This window comes from Anabrus simplex, chromosome 4, assembly GCF_040414725.1.
Source record: "Anabrus simplex isolate iqAnaSimp1 chromosome 4, ASM4041472v1, whole genome shotgun sequence".
Lineage (NCBI taxonomy): Eukaryota > Metazoa > Arthropoda > Insecta > Orthoptera > Tettigoniidae > Anabrus > Anabrus simplex.
In genome coordinates this window covers 46,118,508-46,143,862 of record NC_090268.1, presented here as the reverse complement: position 1 = coordinate 46,143,862, position 25,355 = coordinate 46,118,508, and positions in this window count along the sequence as shown.

The following is a 25,355-nucleotide window of genomic DNA, read 5'->3' as shown; positions in this document are numbered from 1 at the left end:
ATTAATTATGAAAGTAATTGCCTGCTGCCATTTCTTGATGGATACAGTACTTTTGTATCCATCTCTTGGCACAGGCCAGAGTAAAGTGTAGCTTCCACCGAAGTCCCGAAGTCCCAGTCTCATCCATGGCTGTGACAATATGGAAGCTGCTGGGGTATGGGTGGTGCTGAGTAATGACATTCAGAGCACGACTAGTGCATCTGAGTGTTATGGTGTTGCTCATAGGGTCAGTCATGCTGCAATAGCACTTTCTAACCCAATGAGGAAAGCAATGGCAAACTACCTCGCTCCTCGTCTTGCCTAGTACGCCTCATTTTGGTGCTGCCATTGGTTTTTGCAATTTCCTTATATCCGCATAACCTTCGGTGGTGCCATTTGAGGATGCAACCAGCCTCTGGGCTGATGACTTAACATGCAGATATGAAAGTAACTGAAACAATGGAACAACTTAGCTGCATATAAAAATATAGATATATTTCCAGTTTTTCCCTTTCATATATAACTATATTCCTAACTAGCTGATGTACCCGTGCTTCGCTACGGGATTCTCAAAAAGACTGACTTTGTGGTTTTCCTAACAGAAGTCAACATAGGTCATTACAAAAACGTCAGTAGGAATGTAGCGATTGAAAGCAATGTTATCATATAAAATACTCGATCAAATGAAAAATTGCACATTTTCTCACTTTTAACGAACAGTACTACGATGCCGATCTAACAGTCCAGAGTTCCAGAGCTGCAATGGCCAGGCTGCAGACAGCCGTGAACACTTCTCTGCCATTATTCCGTTAAACTTGTACACTTCTCATTCCAATCAGTGCCTCAGAGTAGGGATTGAATAGCTCGAAAACTATGATGAACCAGTGTGTTACGTACCAGTAGTATCGGGAAATTTATGAAACAGAGGAATGACATGCTAAGGAAGAAAGTTACCTAACTCCCCAGCTACTTCCCGTCAATACTGTTACATTCGTACGACTGGGCGAGTTGGCCGTATGGTTAGGGGCGCGCAGCTGTGAGCTTTGATCCGGGAGATAGTGGATTCGAACCCCACTGTCGGCAGCCTTGAAGATGTTATTCCGTGGATTTCCATTTTCACACCAGGCAAATGCTGGAGCTATTCCTTAATTAAGGCCAAGGCCACTTCCTTCAAACTCATATCACTTTCCTATCCCATCGTTGCCATGAGACTTAACTGTGTCTGTGCGACGTAAGGCAAGTATTTAAAAAAATACTCGGTATGCAGCAGTAATCCTATCTATCGGAGATGAGAGGCAACAGAAGACAAAGCACATCACAACACACAATTGTCAATGTAATGTTATTGTCGATCAATTTTATGAGCTTTCTACATTGTAGGCCTTCCCATTTAGTTTTCTTTCAACTCTGTGATCTTAGGGCTTCTTATAAAATTATTTATAGCGTAGACAGTAATTCCTTATTCTCCGACTTTACATACCGATTTTCTCATGACTCGGCCCTGATAAGGACTTAGTAACAAAAACCCAAATTCATGAATATTTCTGATCGTAGCCGGTATGGTAACAATGTATAAGACATACATGATCGAAAATACACTGACGGACAGAGCAAATGCAACACCAAGAAGGAGTGGTCAGAACTTTATGCCAATTGCAGGGTAGACTGACGTCACTGAGGTATGCTCATGATGTGAAATGCGCCACTGTGCTGCGCATGTAGCGAACGATAAATGGGACACGGCGTTGGCGAATGGCCCACTTCGTACCGTGATTTCTCAGCCGACAGTCATTGTAGAACGTGTTGTCGTGTGCCACAGGACACGTGTATAGCTAAGAATGCCAGGCCGCCGTCAACGAAGGCATTTCCAGCAGACAGACGACTTTACGAGGGGTATGGTGATCGGGCTGAGAAGGGCAGGTTGGTCGCTTCGTCAAATCGCAGCCGATACCCATAGGGATGTGTCCACGGTGCAGCGCCTGTGGCGAAGATGGTTGGCGCAGGGACATGTGGCACGTGCGAGGGGTCCAGGCGCAGCCCGAGTGACGTCAGCACGCGAGGATCGGCGCATCCGCCGCCAAGCGGTGGCAGCCCCGCACGCCACGTCAACCGCCATTCTTCAGCATGTGCAAGACACCCTGGCTGTTCCAATTTCGACCAGAACAATTTCCCGTCGATTGGTTGAAGGAGGCCTGCACTCCCGGCGTCCGCTCAGAAGACTACCATTGACTCCACAGCATAGACGTGCACGCCTGGCATGGTGCCGGGCTAGAGCGACTTGGATGAGGGAATGGTGGAACGTCGTGTTCTCCGATGAGTCACGCTTCTATTCTGTCAGTGATAGTCACCGCAGACGAGTGTGGCGACGGCGTGGAGAAAGGTCAAATCCGGCAGTAACTGTGGAGCGCCCTACCGCTAGACAACGCGGCATCATGGTTTGGGGCGCTATTGCGTATGATTCCACGTCACCTCTAGTGCGTATTCAAGGCACGTTAAATGCCCACCGCTACGTGCAGCATGTGCTGCGGCCGGTGGCACTCCCGTACCTTCAGGGGCTGCCCAATGCTCTGTTTCAGCAGGATAATGCCCGCCCACACACTGCTCGCATCTCCCAACAGGCTCTACGAGGTGTACAGATGCTTCCGTGGCCAGCGTACTCTCCGGATCTCTCACCAATCGAACACGTGTGGGATCTCATTGGACGCCGTTTGCAAACTCTGCCCCAGCCTCGTACGGACGACCAACTGTGGCAAATGGTTGACAGAGAATGGAGAACCATCCCTCAGGACACCATCCGCACTCTTATTGACTCTGTACCTCGACGTGTTTCTGCGTGCATCACCGCTCGCGGTGGTCCTACAACCTACTGAGTCGATGCCGTGCGCATTGTGTAACCTGCATATCGGTTTGAAATAAACATCAATTATTCGTCCGTGCCGTCTCTGTTTTTCCCCAACTTTCATCCCTTTCGAACCACTCCTTCTTGGTGTTGCATTTGCTCTGTCAGTCAGTGTATAATACCATATAACTTTAGTTATGTAGTATTTATCGATACGACCACAAGTAACATAATTATTTGGGAATTAAATGTTAGGCCTACCACTAAACTACCATTTTATTCAGCGTAAATAAAATTATTTATGGCCTAGATTGTAGCGACTTATTACCTGACTTTGTATACCGATTTTTATTAAATTCTCTTCAGCCGTTTTGTCGTGATGCGTGTACAGACAGACAGACAGACAGACAGACAGACAGACAGACAGACAGACAGACAGACAGACAGACAGACAGACAGACAGACAGACAGACAGACAGACAGACAGACAGACAGACAGACAGACAGACAGACAGACATTACGGAAACGTAAAAAGTGCATTTCCTTGTTACTGTGGGCACGACTGATAAAGAAATACCATCCTTTTAAAATTCTGAGCAATGTACAGACAAAACTCTTATTTTATATATATAGATGGTTAGCACATTTGAGAAAAATTACATTTTAGATAATAGTGATGTAAAACAGTTATTTGGATGATAAAACAAGGGTCTGCCTGGCCAAAGCGGTAAAGGCATGCTCGGTTCTCCAGGAAGGATGTGGGTTCGATTTCCCGTCATAAAGTCGTAAAATTTAAGAAACGAGATTTCCACTTCCGAGGGTGCACATGCTCCTGAGTTTCACTCAGCCTACACCAAAAGTGAGTACCAGGTTAATTCTTGGGGTCAAAGATGGCCGGGCGTAGAGCAAACCAGTCTACCCCACCAAGTGCCGAGGTTACGAATAGTGAAAGCCTTTACATTCCACCTCTCCAAGGGCCTTCATAGCCTGTACGGGGATGACTTTGCTTTGTTTTTATATGTTTATTTATTCGTGTCAGAAGCACATACGATGATTGAAGTTAATATGGTAGTAATGCATAGTATGTACATGATACATGGGCAATATAACATTGAATTGACAGTTTGTTTGCACTATTGTCGCCCAGAAGTTAGCAACATCGATTGCATTTGGTGTAGCACAAATCAGGTCTTCCAGAATACATGATTTTGGACACTGACTACATTGGACCAGGTGGGAGGACGTCTGCACTTCGCCACATTCATATAGCGGCGACTTCGTACGGAAAACCTATTTCATTAAATCATTCTTGTACACTGAAGAAAATGGAAATTGCAACACACAGAAGGAGTGGTGCTACATTGCTGCAATTGAATACGCAGGACGAGTGTTCGGTTGTGATTCGATGATTACACTTTCAGGTCCTTCTGATCGCAAGTTTGGACAACAATCAATACAGCATGTGCCCACCAGGTGCTGCCATACATTGATGAATTCGTCTAGGCATGGAGTCAATAAGGCCCTGGATCGCTTCCTGAGGAATTGTGGCCCATGCTTGCTGCACTGCACGGGTCAGTTGTTCCAAAGTTGTGGGTGGCTGAGGACGGTTGGCCAGTTGTCGACCCATCATGTCCCACACATGCTCAGTAGGACTGAGGTCCGGGGATCTGGCGTGCCATTCTAAGGTTGTGATGTTGTGGAGAACTTCTCTGGAGATGCGTGCAGTGTGAACCCGGGCATTGTCCTGCTGAAACATCCCATTAGCAATGTTCGCTGTCATAGGGACAACCACTGGATTGAGTACCCTATCAACGTACTGTCGAGCAGTCATAGTGCCCTCAACAAGCACTAATTGTGATTTCACATTAAAGCCAATAGCTCCTCAGACCATAATGCTTGGTGTTGGCCCTTGTACCTCTCGACAATAAGATCTGGGCGGCCCCTCTCCCCGGTACGTCGGCGCACACGATTCCGGCGATCACTGCGGGCAAGACAGAAGCGGGATTCATCACTAAAGATGACCCTATGCCGTTCGTCGACCCACGTCGATCTTTCTCGACACCAGGCCAGCCTTACACGTCGCTGTTGTTGGGTCAATGGAACACCTTCCGCAGGGACACGAGCTCGTAAGCCAGCTGCACGCAGGCGATTACCAACTGTTTGTTATGTAACGTGGGGTGCTACAGCTGCTCGAATTTGCGCTGCTGTTGCATGGGGTTCCGTCCGGGCCATCCGAATGATGCGGCGATCCTCTTTCACAGTTGTCTGTCGCGCTGGGCCTGTGCCAGGTCTACGACTGTGGGTACCTTCATTTGACCACTGCTGCCATACACGTTGTACTGTAGATGCCTGTCGGCCAACACGTGCAGCGACAGTCCTTAGCGATAATCCAGCCTCACACAGCCCAATTATCCGAGCCCTCTCAAACGGCGACAGTTGTTGATAGCGTGCTCTTCTCTGTCGTCGAGGCATATTTGACGGGGAACACTACAATGCACAGACTGCAAGTCAACTATGCTACACCAGAGTCCGTATACTGGAGTTGATTCCTCCGCGACCAATCACGTGGGGAGACCTGTAGCAACAATCCAATGAGTCTGAAACTTTGATCGTTTACATACCTACATGGCATCGTTCCATATCTTGAAAATCAACACAAACGACCAATGCCTTCATGGTGTTGCAATTTCCATTTTCTTAAGTGTATTTAGTAACAGCTGACCGAAATCTATTGAGCGATCTCCATGTGGTCCATTTCTCTGGGTATCCATCGGGAAGTATATCACAGGGTGTGAGCCATCCCTCAGGGCTGTTAAACCTTGCACGCCAGAGATCAGTTCGGGAATGCTGTGGTGTCCCGGCAAGAGTCTCTGTTGTTCTGAGGAAGCTGTTCCTTGACTTTAGCTGTAGGGTTTCTGGTTGAAATTCATGTAAAGGATGTGCTTGAGAAGTTTGCACCTTGAACATCTCACGTTGTGCCGCTACCTCTCTACGGATGTCAGGAGGTGCAATGCCAGCAAGGCAATAAAGCTTGTCATGCGGAGTGGGTTTTACGCATTTTACATGTTAAAACAACATAACAAGATATGTAATACTTATTGTACAGGGGGACGTAATCTGTTTTACGTTGTATGATCTAGGTACTGAAGTATTGCAGTGGTTATAATTGTTTAGATGCAGAGTTTGTTATTCTCATAATATTGATAGTATGACTTCCAATAGCCTGTAGCGTTTTTTACAAGTTTTTTTACGTCGCACCGACACCGATAGTTCTTATGGCCACGATGAGAGAGGAAAGGATCAGGAGTGGCAAGGAAGAGGCCATGGCCTTAATTACGTTACAGCCCAGCATTTCCTTAGTGTTAAAATGGGAAACCGCGGAAAAAACATCTTCAGGGCTGCCGACTGCGGGGTTCGAAACCACTATCTTCCGGATACTGGATACTGGCCGCACTTAAGCGACTGCAGCTATCGAGCTCGGTGTGAAAATTTATTATGTGACTCATGTCTGTCTGAAGAAGCCAAGTATTTCAGTATTTATTTATTTACTTTTAGCTTTGGTCCGCCCCTCATCTTTACTACGTCTGGGGGCAGAATACTGAAAATACGTGGTCCGAGATATGCTGCGTTTCTCCGTCCAAGGAGTGTGTTTTTACTTGGGCCTGGTAATGCAGATCTTACTAGTAGTCTGGGGCATGTACGTTCCTGATCCGGAAAACTGCGGTAGTTCTTTACCATGTGAGCTGTCGCAACTTTTGCGTATAACTGTCGTATGTTTAAATCCTCAGCTTTATCAGAGGAAAAGAACCGAGCAAATAGCCACGTAGCCATCAGCTTGCATTCGGGAGATAGTGGGTTCGAACCTACAGTCGGCAGCCCTGAAGATGGTTTTCCGTACTTTCTCATTTTCACACCAGGCAAATAGGCCTACTGGGGCTGTGCCATAATTAAGGCCACGGCCGCTTCCTTCCCACTCCTAGCCCTTTCCTATCCCATCGTCGCCATAAGACCTATCTGTGAGTGAGGTAGTTTCCTGTTGCTTTCATTGCCGAGCCAGAAGATGGTATTGCCAGTGCGCCAGGCACGCACCAACCTACTCTAATAGCGACATTTTCACATCATTCATTACAGGGACTGGCTACGCCATTACTACCCCCTCCCCCACCCTCCGCGGCACTACAGCCCTTGAAGGGCCTTGGCCTACTAAGCGACCGTTGCTCAGCCCGAAGGTCTGCAAATTACGAGCTGTCACGTGGTCAGCACGACGAATCCCCTCGGACGTTATTTTTGGCTTTCTAGACCGGGGCCGCTATCTCACCGGCAGATAGCTCCTCAATTCTAATCTAATCACGTAGGCTGAGAGAACCTCGAACCAGCCCTCAGGTCCTGACCTGCCCGGGAATCGAACCTGGGGCCTCCGGGTAAGAGGCGGGCACACTACCCCTACACCACGGGGCTGGCACGCCATTACTACAGTAGAATTAAACTTACTTAGTACTTCAGACAGTTGAACGTAGACTGGCTGACCTTCAGTGACGGAAGGGTAAGGGAGGTTAAGGTGGAGCAAGAGAAGATGATTGGTTGCCTTGAACGATAGTTCTGGTTGCCTAGGCAACGCTTCGCTTTCACGAGCAACTGGGCTGTCTGAGAAATGGCTTCGGAAAGTTAATTTATTAGAACTGTAATATCGCTCAAACCTCAGTCAGTTTTGTACCTTCTCTGTCCAGTTAAACTGCGCGCCTTCTATCAGGCCATCTATGCAACTGAACTTGAACTAATGTTAGGCAAGATACTTGGGTTTGCAAATGTTAGATGTCCCTACCATCGGCCTAAGTGCCCCCTCTGGTGGGATTAAGGACAATTAATTCTTAAGGGAAAGTCAATTTTCAAAGTTGGCTAACCTTAGTTTTTGAAGATTGTTTTGTTCATGTATCAAAGTTGTCAACACTCCTACTGCTTCCTTGTTCCTTAGTTACCAACCAATCAGAAATTTTTGGAATTGTCCAATGAAAACTGGGGGTGTGTACAGGCATTCAGCCTATCTGTAAAGAGTTCTGGAAATTTCCCCTCGAAATGCTATAAAAGCTGGACACTTTAGAGTTGTGTGCGGCGTGTAATAAGGAGGCAGGGGCCGCAGGTCGGTGTTCGGAAGGCCCAGCAACTCAAGGTAATGGCAGAATTTTCTTAACATGTGATAGCTCCGGCAGATAACTTGAGACGAAGGTTTCATACTTCTTTTATTCATGTAAAGTTCTAATTTCATAGTTTAAATCTACACTTTCGGCAAGTCTGGGGACTGTTCAAATCCGTGCTGGGAAACATATAACGTAAGGGAACAAAGAGTGATTTCCCTCTGTTGATCCGCATTCAACTTGGTATGGCGTGTTTCTAATCATCTAAAATTCTTAATACTCTCTTGGAATTTAATGTTTTTCATTTAGTCACCCGGGCGTAGAATCGGTTTAGCCTCTGTGTCATAGGGCCATAAGCCCATTTAGGCTTTTAGAAACTTCTAGGAGTGCAAGTGTCGCCTCCTACCTTTTTGTTCATGGCCAATCATGTTCAACCCTTTCCCTTTACATTAAGGGCATTTAGTGTGGGCACTTACGGCCCCCGTTTATATTCCTGTAAAGTAAAGTGAATAACTGTTGAGCAAAAGATAAGCCCAAAACAGGGTTAAGTGGCTGTAAATAACCTATTTTGAAGACTGTCAAGTAAGCCCTTGTGCGCTGTAAGAAACTTATGCCTCTGAGGGGCTGGACTGCATTAACGTTTGCAGCCCAGATCCTGGGCTATGTTAACTCGTGGAGCAAACGACTTCTTATATGACAGTAACGTATACCTGTTCAGAACTATAATGCTCTTTCCCTGTATGTTATCGTGTTGATAATTCTCTCGAGTTCTGTACCTGTTTTTCAGTCGCTGTTGTTGGAGCTGATGAGCTCATTATTATATTGTTACTGTTTATTCAGATCTTCTATTTATCACATTTGCCTGCTGCCATTTCTTGATGGATACAGTACTTTTGTATCCACCTCTTGGCACAGGCCAGAGTAAAGTGTAGCTTCCACCGAAGTCCCAGTCTCATCCATGGCTGTGACAATATGGAAGCTGCTGGGGTATGGGTGGTGCTGAGTAATGACATTCAGAGCACGACTAGTGCATCTGAGTGTTATGAAAGGTGTTGCTCATAGGGTCAGTGGTGCTGCAATAGCACTTTCTGGCCCAGTGAGGAAAGCAATGGCAAACTACCTCACTCCTGGTCTTGCCTAGTACGCCTCATTTTGGTGCTACCATTGGTTTTTGCGGTTTCCTTATAACCACATAATCTTTGGTGATGCTATTTGAGAATCCAACCAGCCTCTGGGCTGATGACCTAACAGACAGACAGACAGACAGACATTTATCACATTTCAAAGTCAAAAAAGGAAGGAAAGAAATAAAATTTCAAAATTTAGTACTTTAACTTATGCTCTGGTCGTTTCCTTGTCAGCCCATTCACCCCGGCACCTTCTTAAGTTCTTACACCTCCGTAAGCCACGGATTTTCCGAAACAAGTTTCATATTATCAAAGCCAAGGATGAGACTGAGACAGATCAATGAAAGGAAATTCATTCTAGCTCGTGCCAAAAGATATAGTGCACTGTAAGCACGAGGTCTCGCCAGCAAAGGCGTGCGATGCTTAATTATTAATACTTGCTGTGTGTTAGTTAAATGTATGAACTTTAAAAAAAATGGAAGAGTAATTACTGTACGAGTAAATTCGTTGGAACTAAATTTACTAGGCTGCAGTCTCTCTAAAAGTGAGAGTCCACTCTATGCTCCTCTTCTTCATAAATTAGAAAAATAGTGCAGCCTAATCACTGTCAGATACCGAGGATTCTCTGTTCCGAACACCACATCACATTTACAACTGATTCCCAAAGTATCCTTCTCGCCGATATCTGCTTTTCGCCGAAGGGTATTGCTATGCCGTAGGGGGTGGGAACACTTGCAAGGAGCCCTTCACTCTACCTAACAGTACTTGGTGAGTCAGAACTGCACTCTTGTGCAAATTATCAACAGCAAGTGAAATATCATTACTTCATATCTTCAGTACCGATGTTCCATTTGTTTATTATTTCCTGCTAATAGCCTAATTCAACAGTTAGAACTATAGTTGGGCCCACAAGAGTTGAAGTCTGACATTTGAGCGGCGCAAGCAGTAACTAAGAAGTTAGCTGCGTTGTCATAGTTACCTCCATCTGCGGCATATCACTCTTTCATACAGGCTGAATATTTAATCAACTATGTTGGCCTAATGTTATTCAATACACTTTGACCCATTCCTAAGCTCGTGTTAATAATCCCGGCATTTAAGACAGAACACGTCATTGCCGATAAATATGAGATTTCATATTCACTAACTGACAATAACCTCAATAATTGCTCATGTTAAATAGAGAATAGAACGGTACAACTAGCCACTGATTAAATTACAAGAAATAAACTAACAATGAAAATAATATTCACGAAACACTCAAATTATGACATAAACCAGCAACGACTAACACAGCGACTGAGAGCAAGCCAACCCACGTGGCGATAGCATCCTTAATGTGGCATCGCTCTTATCGTTGCCATAGCAACAGACCGTTTTGAGCAGCGTTAGTCAACTTTTTCTCGCCGGTGGCGCTAAAAGTCAGACGGTCAGACTTCAACCCTCGTGGGCCCAACTATAATTTTACAATACTTCCATTGTTGGAATATCTTTACCATTCTCAATTTATTGTACAAAGTATCAGAGTACAACACCTGCGAAGGTCTGACGATGTAAAGCTCTATCCCAGACACATATATCAGAATGAAACATCCAGACAAATAAATCCTCTTGGTAGGTTTTCCGTATAAGGATGTTGGTCCCTTATTACCTTGCTAAGGGTAGAAATACTGCGGAGAAAAGCTAGAGCTGCAGAAATTAAATCCTGAAGGAGGGGCTGTTTTTCGTCAGGACTGTGCCAGTTGTTGTGTTTCCAGGGAGGTGATGGCATTCATCGAGGAATCTGCGATTCAAGTATTCTATTGGCTTGAGAACTTCCCTGGCATGGATCCGATCGAAAAAGTATGAGGATATGCAAAGAAAGACTGGGAAAACTGGAATGCTCAACCAAAGATAGTTTCTTTATAACCTGGTGAAATGACAAAGAAAATGAGGATATATGCAAAGTATTGTTGGACTTAATATCTAAAAGGGTTGATATGCTTTTTAAGGCTAAGGGAGGATATACAAAGTATTAAGGAGGAAGGTCGGTTTAATTAAACTGTAGATGTCCGGCACCCAAGCAGTTGCCTGAGAAATCGTTCTGTTCACATTAATTTCTCACAAGGGTGTAGGATGGTGATATTTGCACGGAGTGACACTAGCACAGAGTTTTCACCTATAGTCGCAGTAAAATATACGAAATCACGAATGTTTTCAAGAAACTTAATATGAAAGTTTATTTTAAAACAACCAATAACAACGCCCATCTTTTCTTTAATCAGCACACTATCAATAACGGCATTAGCAAATTTCAGAAATCAGGTGTTTACAAATTAAAGTGCCAGCAGTGTTCCGCCAGTTATATTGGACAGACAGGCCGCAATTTTAACATAAGGTATAATGAACATGTTAATGCGTCAAAGTACGGCAGATTCTCAGCATTCTGTTCACATATGGACGATACCAATCATACATTCACAGGCATACAACAAGATCTGTAAATTCTCCATTTATGTAAGAAAGGAAATCTATTGAATATTTTGGAAAACATTGTTATAAATATTGATAAAAAATGCAACCCAATTTATAATCTTAATGAGATATCGGAGGATATCAATATGCTTTTTGCGGAGTTAATCAATAAATTCTTTTCACGAAGGCGCGTGAGTAGTACTCTACCTCACGCCTCTCCCCTTACACCAAACTCCCCTCAACCTCCCCTCACAGTCAGTCCTCAACGACCTTAGAGGACGTCACTCAGTTAGCTTTAGCACTTGAGGTGAAGTGGTCGACGTAAGACGGGCAAGGAGGCGAGTGACTGGATGGGCACTTAGTTCATATTTTAATTGAACTTGTTCCTCAATTCTTTCATATTTTTCTTTTTTCTTTTTAGGCCACTATTGTCAACACATAATCAAGTTCAACTTGCATCATCAGTATAATTCCACCTATTAATCAAGAAAGCTATTTTAATGTGGCATTATCACCACACTGTTGTATGTACAATATGCATATAATTTTATTCGTACAGCCACTCACGTTGTTTTATAATTGAAAATTCGTTGTTTTGAACAACAATTTAATGTGTGATTTTAATTGGACTTCATGCTTCATATCATGTTCACGTCGCACCATTTTAACATTGAAGATTGACAAGACGCCATCACGCCGCGTCACAGGATTCATATACTTTTTATTCACTTATGTCAACGTGTCCTCGCCTTATTTTTAATGTTTTGTATTTGTGACTGAAGATGTCCCATAAGAGGACGAAACATGTTTCACGAATATAATTTAATGTAGTCTTTTTAATAAAGACAATTACAGTATTGTAAAGGTGGAATTAGAAATTCAAATTTTCACAAATTGATACTTTGACAATACGGGCTCTAATATGAAGTTTATAACGTGCAACTAGCACAGAGTCTCAATTTTCACATACTCCGGCATTAAGACACGTACAGTACTTCTCTCTCGATTGAAGAGCTTCCCTACCTCCTCGGTGTACATTTTTGAAATACTCTCTGTTTCCCTCGCACATGTTTTTCTCTGACACTTTTCCTTACTTCATTCGCCGCGTCATCAGGAATGCAAACACAACTTGCCTCGCCTAACACTATATTACTTTTTCTTGTTATTCTTCCCTTTCATTTACTTTTCTTGAAATCTACGCACCGCCAATAAACCAGTTGATCTTTATTGGTATAGTCCATAATGTGCTGATGTCCGTTTTAATTCAACAAAGCATCCCATTGGTGGTCTTGGTGAACTCCATAGCTGCAGAACAATTATCACCAGTTCAACGTCTGACTCGTTGGCTGAATGGTCAGCGTACTGGCCTTCGGTTCAGAGGGTCCCGGGTTCTATTCTCGGCCGGGGATTTTAACCTTCATTGGTTAATTTCAGTGGCCCGGGGGCTGAGTATTTGTGCTGCCCCCAACATCCCTGCAATTCCTCCACCACAATAACATGCAGTTACCTACACATGGCAGATGCCGAGGGTCTGCCTTACAAGAGCTACACTCAGCTAGAAATAGCCACACGAAATTATTTACCAGTTCAGCATGTTGTTACCAGCTAAAAACTGTATCAGTGAGCTCTAAACGCAACTATCTATCCTGAATTCCAAACCTTGATCCTCCGTGCAAGTGCCACTGTTTGACATACCTAGGGTGACCAGACCGTTGTCCGGAGTCCGGTTGGACATTTAAAAACCCAAAATGTCCTCCTTTTTTAATTTTGTAAGAATTGGCTACATAATATTGAAACGGATACATGTATATGAAAATTAGAATTTATGTCTAAATTGAGAGTCAGTGGAGAATGGCTGTGTGCTTTTTTTTTTCTGACTTTGTCCTCCTTTTTAAATAGCTTTGTCTTAATTTATATCTATATGCATCTAGTCGCCCTAGACATACCCATGCTTAGTAATTTCCTGGAATGTTAGGTGCTCCGTGCAAATGTCAACACATTCCATCTCCGTACGAGTGTCGTACTTCTGCCGTAAGGCGTACTAGTTACGAAGAACGTACTCTCCCGCGATATCTTGCCAATGGATGAGGAAGCTCGTGCTGGCCACGAGAGAAACCGCACGCACAGTACACCGCAGGCGGTCGACCGGGGAATTACAAATTGACCAAACATACTACACTACATCAATGCATTATAGAATGTTGATGACTTTCCTGCATCTTCAAGACATGTTTCCCTACTCTGCGAAAGACAAGACAGTCGTCCATACCGTCAGAAGGTCAGAGACATTAGGCACATATTCAGCAACAAGAACGTCGATTGTTTGTATACTTTTGTGTTAGCTTCTCATCACAGCGGCTGCTGTTTATATGCTGATAAGTGTATACATAATATTTGAATCGAAAATTGAATCAAATTGATTTGAATTCCCAGTGGTTCGAATTTCACGTAAACTCGTATGTCTCGTGGCTAATTAGTATTACTATTACATGGTTATCCTTGAACAACAACAAAAACAACAACAACAAAAAACAATAATAACAATAATAATAAAATAATAATAATAATAATAATAATAATAATAATAATAATAATAATAATAATAATAATAATAATAATAATCCAAAATAAAGTTCCAAAGAAGTCTCTCGGATTTCTTTGAGGTCAAAACTGGAGTCAGACAAGGAGATGGACTCTCTCCCATGCTTTTCTACTGTATTCTTGAGAAGATCGAAGCCTCCGTGGTTCAGGCGGTAGCGCGCCGGCCTCCTACCGCTGTATACCGTAGTTCAAATTCCGGTCACTCCATGTGAGATTTGTACTGAACAAAGTGGAGGCAGTTTTATCCGGGTACTCCGGTTTTCCCTGTCATCTTTCATTCCAGCAATACTCTCCATTAACATTTCATTTCATCCGTCAGTCATTTATCATTGCCTCAGAGGAATGGGACGGGCTTTGGCAGCCGGCACATTTCCTATCCTCGCCGCTAGATGGGGGCTTCATTAATTCCATTCTTGACCCGGTAAATGAAATGTCGTATGGCTTTTAGTGCCGGGATATCCCAGGACGGGTTCGGCTCGCCAGGTGTAGGTCTTTCTATTTGACTCCCGTAGGCGACCTGCGCGTCGTGATGAGAATGAAATGATGATGAAGACAACACATACACCCAGCCCCTGTGCCACTGGAATTAACCAATTAAGGTTAAAATCCCCGACCCAGCCTGGAATCGAACCCGGGACCCTTTGAACCGAAGGCCAGTACGCTGACCATTCAGCCAACGAGGGTCAAAGGACTGGAAACAGGGTGTGGATTTATTTCCTTGAGAATATCATACGGACCTGCCGAACGAGTTTAACGGAAAGCGACTATAGCTATAGCCCACTGAGAATGGAAACCAAATCCAAGGAAATCGTGGTAGACCGTCTAGCATTTGCTGATGACATCGCCATTCTGTCGAACGACGTAGAAACCGCTAGGATCCTCATGGAACTGTTACAGGGATTCGCCGAACAAACTGGCCTGCAGATATCGTTTGAAAACACGGAAGGAATGACTAATATAAAAGATGCACCGTCAAAAGAAAGGATTGATGTTGCCAACCAAAAAATAACAGAACAAAATATAGTAAAAGCAAAACTTAAGAATACTAAATTTCTTCAAGAAGGTTCATTCTTTCGCACCAGAGTGCGTAATCATAGTTTTTAGTAGAGACATCTGGTAGAGAATGTCGACACTTCTTGATACATGAAAAACAGAAACACCTCGAAATTCACATAGAGCCATCTTCGGAGAACCTGTTGAGGTAATACAATTTGTTAAAGTTCAGGCTTTCTCCTGTAGAGGCGTTTTCAACTGGCGCAATATTTAAATTTGCGGGGTCGGGATGTAGCAACCGGTACAATAATAATATAGTTTATTGCCATTACACAACATACAGTTGCAATAGACAAAGTCAAATACAGTTAAAATATACAGGGGGGGGGGTAGGAAACAACGTGAACCGGGAATATGAGCGTTAGAGGGTTGGCCATACTGATGAATAATTGGGAAAAAAAATTGGATATCCCACGCCGTTGTCATTTTACCAGCTGCTGAAGTTAGCCAGTTAGATCTCTTCGCGGGAAACTTCAGATGGGTTCTGCGAGGCGGTGTTGCTAGATTTGCACGAGGCTTACGTCCGTCTTGAGAGCGCCAATACAAGAAATAAACTTTTCCGGGGAGACTTGAGCAAGGCTGAAACCCACTGTGTGTTAGAAAATACAGTAGAGACAATACGCGACACTTCCGGATTTAGCCTGGTTAAAATGGGAGATAAGTCGCAAGTGGCGCTCCTAATGGCTTGCCCTGAAAATTCGCGCTAAATCACGGCCATGGCTAAATTCAAATATCGATGGAAATGTATATACCGAAATGGATAAATAAATTACATCTAAAAAGAAAGTGTTAGTAAGATATTAACTTCAAAGTTGCTAAAGCAATTCTGGATAAATGAATGAAGAATTATTTAACAGGTTATTATTTAAAGACTGAAATTAGACATATAATCGAGATGTGAAATGGACTGCTGAGAAAGGGTTTGATCTTTCATTTATGCATTACTTTTTTAGCTTTAGAATTCCTACCTGAACGTTCAAGGCTAGATTTTTCTTTTTTCTCATTTAAAAGCATTGTATCATCATATTAAAAACACTTGTCAACAAAAATATCAGCACATTCCTTACACACATGATTCAATGAATTTAGATTTAAGAGCTGGACAATTTTCCTTTTAACTTTAAGCCTACTAACAGAAAGAAAAATCTATAAATTTAGCCTCAAAAACATTCAAATTTCCCTATAAGCAGTACTTGCCATTACATTAGGGTAAAGCAAATTTGCATCATCATATTGTTTCAACAAAATACGTACATTTCTTAAATCACCCATATTTTCTTCAGTGCTTGACAACGCATTACGGCATTCCAAATGGGATAACTTGGAGCACAACCAGCCACACACACATGCATATGTATTTTCCTGAATTAAATCAAACCCTCAGATCACACCTACAACAACACATCGGTATTGAAGGTTAACTGCTGCATTGTACAATAAAATATGCGTATTATATTTCAAGCCAGTTAAAATATAGGTCGATCAGGTCGGAAGATTATGAAGTACTATAAAAATCTCTTTGTCACTGGAAGAATATATATGCAAACACAATATTACTTACATTTTCTTGTCACAAGAGAAACGAAAGAAAGACCGCGCATTCTTCTCTACTTCATAGTTACTGCAGCCAAACACAGCACATACCTTTCCCCTCATGTTGAGAGGAGATATCAAGGAATGACACACGCTACTATTTTATTATGTCAACTCACTGAAAACGGATAAATAACACCAAAAACTTCACACACAAATACACGTGCGCTTATGACAGAATCAGTATTTCTCAGGTCAATCCGCTAGAGAGAGCTCTAATAGCTGTCCCTCGATATCTCGCTGAGTGTCGCGTATTGTCTCTACTGTATTTGGTGTTAGTGTTCATTTCTCGGCATGTCTCTCAAGCCCGACCAAGCCACGTGCAGAGACCATTTGAATTCGCCCGTGAAGCGATTTGATTGGCTATGTTCAGCAGCTGATGAATTGAGAATGGCGTGAGATATGCACGTAACTTTTTCAAATTAGTTATCAGTATGACAAACGCTCTGGTGCTCTTATACTCGGTTCACGTTGTTTACGATCACCCTGTATAAATACATCTAAATGCCTCTAAACAGAGCACTGCATATAGATTGAGAAAGACACAAGAAAATTCTAGAAATAATGGGGTTCAACTGTTCAATAAGCCGCCTACCCAATGGAAAGATATGCCGTTAAGAAACTCCAAAACATATCTAAAAATTTGACTGTTACCAAACAGTTTTTATTCACTATCAGAATGTGAAGGAGCCTCCGTTGCTCAGGCCTCACACCGCTGGGTTCGGTGGTTCAGATCCCGGTTACTCCATGCGAGATTTGTGCTGGACAAAGCGGAGGCGAGGAAAGTTTTTCTCCGGATACTCCGGTTTTCCCTGTCATCTTTCATTCCAGCAACACTCTCCATTATCATTTAATTTCATATGTCAGTCATTAAATTTTTCCCCAGAGGAGTGCGACAGGTTTCGGCAGCCGGCACAATTCGTATCCTCGCCGCCAGATGGGGGCTTCATTCATCCCATTCCTGACCTGGTCGAATGACAGGAAACAGTCTGTGGATTTTCATTTTTATCAGAATATGAAGAAAAAGTATCGCTATTGTCAAGCGGCGGATATGGGAAGTAAACTAAAGGCTTATCATGACACTTTGGGCTATTTGTCTATTGAATAGTAGTCTTTGGAGCTGATCAAAACTACCAGTGTTATCTACCTATTAGGAAGGTGCTAACTTTCATATTCTCCGTTTGAAAATAGCGTTACTTTTTCTTCATATTCTGATAGTGAATAAAAACAGCCATTTTTGAGATATGTTTTGAAGTTACTTAAGGACATATCTTTCCATTGGTTAGGCAGCTTATTGAACAATTTATTCCCATTATATTTATAATTTTATTGTGTCTTTATCAGTCTAACGTGTGGTAAATCTGAATCATTCCTTCTTCGTGTATCGTATTAATTAATATTTCTACGAGATGCCAGATAATCTAGTTTTTCTTTGAAATTAAGAATGTAATGAAATATGTATAGTGTTGGGAGATTCATACTAGCAAGTTCTTGAAACATAGGCCTGCACGGCCTTTCCTTTTATACATATTATTGCCTTCTTTTGCTATTTAAACACATCTTGTGCGTCTGTCGAATTTCCACATAATATGGTACCGTATGCCAAATTTGAATGGAAGAAAGCATAATATGCACACAACATCTGATTACAATTAACTGATTCTCTCAGCCTTCGAAGTAAAAAATCCCTCTAGACAGTCTTTTACGTAACTTTTGTGAGTATACCAGGTTAACTTAGAATCCAAATGTATTCCCAATAACTTGACAGAACTATGTTCATTCTCATTTAAAGTTCATTTAATTAAGTGGAAAGAAATAACTTCTGTCTTGTTACTATTCAGAAGTAGTTTATCAGCCTGCAACCAATTGGATGCTTTCTGTAGCATCTCGAACCTTTTATTTTCCACGTTTGTTAACTCCTTACCACTTGTTATGACAGCGATATCGTCTGCATAGAGTGCTAACCTGCACAATATCATTTATATACACGAGGAAGGGAAAATGCCCTATGACGGAACCCTGAACTACGCCTGTTTCTACTTTGAATGCTATAGATTTTGGGTTTTTAACTCGTACGATTTCAACGATTTACACGTGTGAGGAGAAAAAGGAACACAACGAAAATTGTTCTGGAAGATTGCATAGCCATATATGGCTGGGAAGCGTGAAGAGTTTTAAGAAAATTAGTGGATAGGAAGTGCATTCTCAGGTACGTGTTATTAGAAGTAGGTCATCGATATTCACTCAACGTATCAACGTTTGCATTTATATTCTACGTCAACCACCACCTTATTTAAATTGTAAATGTGATCTTCTCTGTACTAATTAATCACACACAAATATGTTACGCATAAAATAGAAATACATGTTGTTAAAGTTATAAAATCAATTTTATAGTCACAGTGTAAAACATGTAAAAACATTAGATTTATTGAGAATATTACATTCGGTTTAAGTCTTCTGACATCATAGTTTAGCACAGCAATAGATTGGCATACTTTTCTAAATAGCAACAGATTTCATTCAAATACAAACTGTGAAGAAAATGCAAAACGTTTGAGTGTTGTGTGGCTGGGAGAGCAGCACCCCGCTCTCCCAGAAGCGTGGCGACCAACCAGTGTAATATGTCGCCTGCCCGTATATCATCATACGAAGAACCTTAAGGACAATGAAGTTCTGAAGGTGGGAGGGAGATATTGGGTTGATTTTAAATTAAATGTATTATGATGATGATTTTTTTTTTTTTTTTTTTACGAGGGAGTGTGGAAAATCTTTCATGAGACACTTGTGAAGGGTCCGCACTCCACAAGCGTGTGGGATTCTTACCCACTAAAAACCACACACCCTTTCCCTCGTTGTGCACCTCCGCCCCGGAATCGCTCTCGCATTACTTCAGGGCGGCATCGTGCTTTTGCCCACTCAGGCTTCTTCTTTCTTCGTTTCTTCTTTACTGATGTTCATGAGCATCCAAATCACCCTCTTCTTTCTCTCGTAGGATACTTTCTGCTTACGCAGCTATATGATCTCAATATTCCTGGTTCCGTAACATCACTAGGACAATAGATTCTGGTGTCAGTTCTCCTTGCTCAATTTCTAAACATCTTCTTCGTGTAGATCAATGCTCACGTAGGCCTACAAAAAGAAAAGATGTTGAGTACATCGTTAGCATCATTACAATAAACATACAACGGACTGCTCGCTTGCCTGTTTTATGTAGAAATTTTCTAAAGTATCCATGGCTTGTCAAGAGCTGCGTAAGGTAATACGTAATTAACTTCTCCGTGAGCTCGTGCTACCCAGTTCGCTAAACGTGCTATCAGCCGCTTAATCCATTCTCCTCGTGAATCTTCCTGACATCTTTGATGCCATCGTTCCATTCGTTTGCCATAAGCCACCTTCTGTAGTTCTCAAAGCTGATCTCCACTGTACTGCAGCTATCCTTCGCCGGTATTTTTCATGATGATAATGATGATGATGATGATGATAATAGGGGCCTAACATCTAAGTCATCAGCCCCAAATAGATAGACCCTTCTACATTGCTAGCCCTTGGAGCTCTGTACCGATTGCATGAGTAGTACCTCAATTATTTCATTCTGGGCTGTGTGAGTCCTGGCACAGCAGGCACCACCTTAGGCGAGAAGAACCCTGTAAAGGGCTCGTAATTGAACTCAGTACCACCCATACAACAGCCAGACACTCTAACCCTCCCTTACCCAATAATATTCTAATGTATGAAATTTGTTACATAATGACGTTCGTACATTACTTCCGGTAAAACCCAGCACCCACGCTCCCACCCGCAAACACACACACAAACCCACCCACACACACAAACCCACCTACCCACATAAACCCACCTACCCACACAAACCCACCTACCCACACAAACCCACACCCACACACACACAAACACACATCTTAGGCTAATTCACATCTTCTGATGATCATCTGGTGACTCCAAAATCTTCTGATGATCATCTGGTGACTCCAAAATCTTCTTTCGTCACCTGGCTACTCCAACATCTTCTGATGGTCAGCTGGCGACTCCAAATTCTTCTGATGGCCGGGTGGCGACTCCAAAATCTTCTGATCGGCTGGCGATTCCAAAATTTTCTGATGTTCAGCTTGTGACTGTAATACCTTATGATGATAAGCTAGCAACTACAAAATCTTCTGATGGTCGGCTAGCGACTACAAAATCTTCTTATTGATAAGCTGGCGACTGTAAAATCTTCTGATGGCCAGGTGGAGACTTCATCTGATGATGTCCATCGACAGTCAACTTCACGTCCATCTTGGTAACAACTTGGAAGGATGTTGGTTGCATACAGCAGTTCTGCTATCGAAAGAGTCCGGTTACAGAAATAAAACTACCTCGCTGACCTGGTTCTTCTTCTAACAGCAGTGTAACTTCCGACATGGAGAAGGCCCCTAAGCCTTCACAGCAGGTATAATACTTCGTATGACATTATTGACATGCGTTGTTGAAGATCGTACTCCTTATGTAATCAAGGTGTGGACCGTACAGTGAACAGCAACGCACGGCAATAATAAGTTTATTATTTACTTCGGGCGTTAAATGTTCCCAGAGAATAAAGTCTTTTAGGGGTTCCTTCATTTTTTATGTCAGATATTTCTTTTATATTTAAACAAATCTATGCCAGTATGCAGTAAATACTATAAGTAAATACAGAACATGGTGGATTTTCATTGAAACTGAATGTAAATCTATTCGGCATTTATTTGCATTTTACTGTTAAGTATCACTTTTCGTATGTTACTATTTCTCATAGTATTTCTGTCATATAATCATACATTATTAAGTCCCATGAAGGTCTAAGCAAATGTAATTAGTTCAGAATCTTCATAGTCGAATAATAAACAAGTTATCAATAACAATATTATTCAAAGAATCAGAACTGTTTCCGTGGAAACTAAAACTATTTCCTCCCCAGTGTATGAACATTTGTAATTAAGCTACCCTGTATTTATATGTTTTTGTTGATACGGTGTTAGTAATGAGCAGGGGTGTGACGGTTCGGTTCAAGAAAATCCCACATATATTGCTTACATTGACTGCTGGTTTCCTGCTGAGATGCCAAAGATGTTACCCAGTTATACGCCCCTTAAACTTACTTACTTACTTAAAACCGTAGGCGGTTTTTGGCCTCGCCAATTAGCCTCCTCCACCTTTCTCGATCCGTGTATTCTTCGGTTAGGCCCATTCTACTCATCTCCTCTTTGACCCCATCTATCCATCTCAGTCGTGTTCTTCCCTTTGGTCTTTTGCCTCTGATGTTTTCTTCCACCACCTGCCTGTTATCTGACCTCGACGCATTACGTGTCCATACCACTTCATCCTCCTCTAATCACTGCCACAATGTGTAGCAATTTGTACAATTCCTGAAGTTCTAAGTTTTTCCTTTTCCTCCATTCTCCTCTATCCTTCACTGGTCCAAAAATCTGTCTCAGCACAGCATTCTCAAATGTCATGAGTTTTATTTCTGTCTTTTGGGTCAGAGTCCAGGTCTCTGCTCCGTATAGGACCACGGGTTGTATTACAGTCCGGTAGATCCTTACCTTCGCGTGTCTCGATAGAAGCTGGGACTTGAGCAGCTTTCCGACTGCAAACCTTGACCTGTTTCCTGCTTGAATTCTAGCCATTATTTCTTGGTCTATCTCATTCCTCTCACTGAGTATTGCCTCAAGATATTTAAATGCTTTTACTCTTTCAAAGACTTTTCCATCCACATCCGTGGATTTGTTATTGTTTTCTCTGCTCACTACAAGGTATTTGGCCTTTTCTATGTTCATCTTTAAGCCCACAATAATTGCTTCTTCCCTTGTGATTTTAACAAGATCTTGCTCTTTCTGTGCTATCAAGACTACATCATCCGCGTATGCCAGGGTGTTGATTCTTCTACCCAGTTGAATTCCTATCTCTAGGTTTGTTACTTTCATCAGTACTCTAGTACCAGATTAAACAGAAGGGGGGAGAAACAGTCTCCCTCTCGCACTCCAGTCCTCACTTCGAACTTCTCCGACCTCTTTTCATTCACTTGCACTGAGCATGTTGCTTCTTGTATGCATGCTTGTGTTCGTTTTAGTTTCCTGGGAACTTGTGCCCTTTACGGTTCCTGCCATATTGCGTGCCTGTTCACACTATCATATGCTTTTTGGAAGTCCACAAATAGACAGTGTGCATCTCTGCGAAATTTTTAATGAATTGAACCTGTTGTGTGTACTTTTTAAAACTTAACCTGATGCTTGGTTCTTATACCGTCTTCTTCTTCTTTCGGTGCCTATCCGTTTCGGATGTTGGCGATCATGATGGCTATTTTCGTCTTGTTTGTGGCAGAGCGGAACAGTTCAACTGATGACATATTGCACCAGCCTCTAAGATTGTCAAGCCAAGATATTCTTCTTCTTCCAGGACCTCTTTTGCTGTTGATTTTCCCCTGGAGTATTTTTTGGAGTAGGTTGTATCTATCTGTGTTGCGCATTATATGTCCCAGATACTGCAGCTTTCGGCATTTCACTATCTTCATCAACTGAGGTGTTGTGTTCATCCTTCTCATTACTTCCACGTTTGTAATTCTCTGGGTCCAAGATATTCTCAGGATCCGCCTATAAAGCCATGTTTCAAAGGCCTCCAGCTTCTTCTCTGTGTTTTTATTTAGGGTCCATGTCTCTACACCATATAAAAGAACAGAAAATACATAACAGTGCAGAAGTCTGATTTTAGTCCCTAAAGTTAGATTGTGGCTTTTAAACACAGTAGCGTAGCCAGGATCGGCCAATGGGGGGGGGGGGGTTACAGTTACAAAATTAAGATATAACATAATGAAAGTGCTTGTGCTTGTGCGTGTCTGGTACGCGCATGCATGACTGTCATAAGGATACTGATACAAGAGTGAATTACTGTATGTGATATTCAGATTGCAATACACTACAAAATTCTTACTTTGAAATACAGAACAAGAACAATATGATCGAGGTCAGCAGTTTTATCTCAAACGGTATGTTCAGTTTACAATCTAAAATCTAATTTTCGACGCTTCCTAGAAAATAAATTTAACACATCTGTTGGTTTTACAACTGTCTCTGTGAATGTTCAAGGGAGCCAACCCGCTGAGTCGACTTTCACTTGTGGTATTTCTGAGGTACGGTAGGTTTTAAGGCGTCTTAATGTTGAAAATGATCTCTCACTGGCTGCAGTGGTGACAGGTAGGGTGGCAAACACTCTCAACAAGCAGTAGATTGCAGGGGGTTTATCTTGATCACATAAAAGAAGTTTATTGTTTACTGTCAGTTTCTATTTATTTTCTTTTTATGAAAGTTCAATGGGGGGGGTTCTAACCCCCAGTAACCCCCCCCCTGGCTACGCCCCTGTTTAAACACATTACTCATTTTCTGGAACACACTTCTTGCTTTTCCAATGCGTACCTTGACTTCTTGTGAGCAATCCCAGTCTTCATTTATTATGGTTCCAAGGTATGTGTATTGTTTTACCCTTTCTATACTCTTTTGATTTATAACCAAGTTTATTCCGGAAATATTTTCCTTACTTATAACCATGAGTTTTGTCTTTGCGGTGTTTATTTCAAGCCCGTATTGGCTGCTGACTCTTACAATTCTATCCATTAGTGATTGTAGCACTTGGATAGTATCAGCAAATACAATTGTATCATCAGCATACCGGATGTTGTTTAATCTCACTCCATTTATCAAAATTCCTTCTTCTATATCTTCCAAGGCTTCTCTAAATATGTATTCTGAATACAAATTAAATAGTATAGGTGACAAGATACATCCTTGCCTCACTCCTCTCAGGATTTTGACTGCTTCGGTGTGTTCTCCTTCAACACGCAACACCGCTGTTTGATTCCAGTACAGCGTCTTGATGATTCGCTGATCTCTTCCCTCCATTCCAATATTTCTCAAAATATCCATAAATTTTTCATGTTTTACACAGTCAAAGGCTTTCTGGTAGTCTATTAAACAAGCAAATACATTCTTATTTACATCTCTACATCTCTGAAAGAGGACCTGCACATTAAACAAGGCTTCTCTCGTACCTACTGCTTTAATAAACCCAAATTGATTAGGGGCTATCTGATCTTCACACAGTCTGTATATTCTTCTGTGTATCACTCTCAAGAACACTTTCAAGAGATGACTCATCAAGCTTATTGTGCGGTAATCTCCACATTGGTTTGCGTTTTGCTTTTTTTGGCAAGGTGATGAACTCTGATTTGAGCCATTCCGATGGAATATTCCCGGATACATAAATTCGATTGAAAATTTTGGTCAACCATTTTACATGATGTTCATCCATCAGTTTTAAGAACTCTGCTTCTACTTTATCTGGTCCCACTGCCTTTCCGTCCTTCATCTGATTGATGGCTGTTTGAACTTCTTCTTCTAATATATCTGTGCCACTTATTTCATTTGTATTTTGTGTAAAAGCACATCTAGTGTCATAAAATAAATCTTCTATATATTTTTTCCAGATCTTTTTCTTGTCTTCTAAATCCACCATCAAGTTCCCGGCTTCATCTATTAACTTTCCAC